This window comes from Apium graveolens, chromosome 6 (genome assembly GCF_009905375.1).
Source record: "Apium graveolens cultivar Ventura chromosome 6, ASM990537v1, whole genome shotgun sequence".
Lineage (NCBI taxonomy): Eukaryota > Viridiplantae > Streptophyta > Magnoliopsida > Apiales > Apiaceae > Apium > Apium graveolens.
The window spans coordinates 112,502,472-112,504,460 of NC_133652.1; the positions used below are offsets into that span (position 1 = coordinate 112,502,472).

The 1,989-nt window shown below is 40.8% G+C and overlaps 1 non-coding gene across 1 annotated transcript; it reads right to left on the bottom strand.

Annotated features, from left to right (window-relative positions):
• Positions 1-1,150: 1,150 nt before the first annotated feature.
• Positions 1,151-1,257, bottom strand: LOC141669675 (small nucleolar RNA R71). Its single transcript, XR_012553943.1, has one exon. It is a non-coding gene; the product is annotated as a small nucleolar RNA R71 (small nucleolar RNA).
• Between the last annotated feature and the right edge of the window lie 732 nt (positions 1,258-1,989).

The window sequence follows — 1,989 nt, forward strand, 5'->3', positions numbered from 1 at the left end:
AAGGAATAACTTGTTCTTAAATCGTCATGTTGTCAATTTCTGTAGACATATAGGGACTCAATATAATTGATGCCTATTCAACTTCTATCTTAATTGTGGATGTTTGGTAGCATGGTATTAGTACAATGAAAGTTGGCTTTTATCAGTTTCGTGTTATTCGATTAATATCATCATTGTTGCATGCTAAGGGTAATAATAATGACTATTGAAGGAAGTAGTAATGAAGTTGTGATCTCATGAGTGTTTTAATATTGTTAATTCTAAGTGATAATTAAGTGCTTAATTCTAGTAGTTAATTGTAGTTAATAATTAGTTAGTCAAATCTAAGTGTTATTGTCTTAACATTGAGAAGTAATCATACATTGGTGAGTGAGTTTAATTGAACATAATTAGTCTGAGTCTCTGTGGGAATGAACTAGAAAGTATTCTATATTACTTGCGAACGCGTATATTTGCGTGTATTATTAGCGCGTGATTTCGCCCTAACAAGTTTTTGGCGCCGCTACCGGGGACTCGGCGTATTTGTTTAGTTTATGTACTTACCATCATTGGTCATTAGGACTCAGTGATTAAGACGTGTTACTTATTGTTTCCGGTTGTGTTTAAGGTACTTTAGCGAGCGTTTATACAAACTCGTTCTCATACTCGCAAGAGGACTTTAGATATAGCTGAAGAGACAGACGAAGTTCTAGATATTGAGGAGAAGATAGATTTTGAAGATTCGGATTCAGGAAGTGTGCAGAAAGAGCCAGTAATCATGGGTGATCGTATTGTTCCAGCAGATCCAGCTCTTATTGACTTTTCTCAGCATAAAATTGATGACATTCAGTCAAGCATTCTTCATCCGGCTATTTAGGCTAACACCTTTGAAATCAAGCCAGGCACTATTCAGATGGTGCAGAATTCTGTTTCTTTGGGAGGTGCTGCGACTGAAGACCCAAACATGCACATAAGAAATTTTGTCGAGATCTGCAGTACTTTCACATATAATGGTGTGACTGATGAGGCTATCAAGCTGAGGCTTTTCCCATTCTCTCTGAGGGATAAAGCTAAGGACTGGTTACATTCTGAACCAGCTGGGTCCATCACTACTTGGCAAGATCTTGCACAAAAGTTTTTGGTGAAGTTTAATCCAATGGCAAAGACTGCTGCTATGAGGAGTGCTCTTACTCAGTTTGCGCGGCAACCTACGGAATCTATGTGCGAAGCTTGGGAGCGCTACAAGGAAATATTGAGAAAATGTCCATATCATGGAATGCCCGATTGGATGGTGATCACTGGTTTCTATAATGGTTTGGGGGCCCAATCTCGGCCCATGCTCGATGCAGCAGCTAGAGGCGCCTTGTGGGCCAAAAGCTATACTGAAGCTTATAATCTTATTGAGACTATAGATGCAATTGAGAATCAAAACCCAACTCAAAGGATGATGCCTGGGAAGGTTGCAGGTATTCTGGAAGTCGATGCAGCCACCGCTATTGCAGCACAGCTCCAAGCGCTGTCTATGAAGGTCGATTCTCTAGCCACCTATGGAGTCAATCAGATAGCTATGGTTTGTGAGCTTTGTGCAGGGTCTCATACTACGGATCAATGTTCTCTTGTTAATGAATATGTTCAGTATGTGAACAATTATCAACGACAATAGCAGCCTGTGCCAGCTACTTATCATCCTAACAACAGAAATAATCCAAATTTCAGCTGGCGTAATAATCTGAATGCTATTCAGCAACCATATCAGCAAGGCGTAAGTAAACAGTTCAATCCACCTGGATTCCAGCAACCGCAGCATTATGCTCAAAGGCAATCATATCCTCAACAGGGAGGTGCAGCTGCACCCACTAGTGCTGATTTTGAGGAACTTAAGCTTTTGTGCAAGAGTCAGGCGGTGTCGATCAAGACCTTGGAAAATCAAATTGGTCAAATAGCCAATGTAGTGCTCAATCGTCAACCTGGCACACTTCCCAGTGACACTGAAGTGCCAGGCAGGAAGGA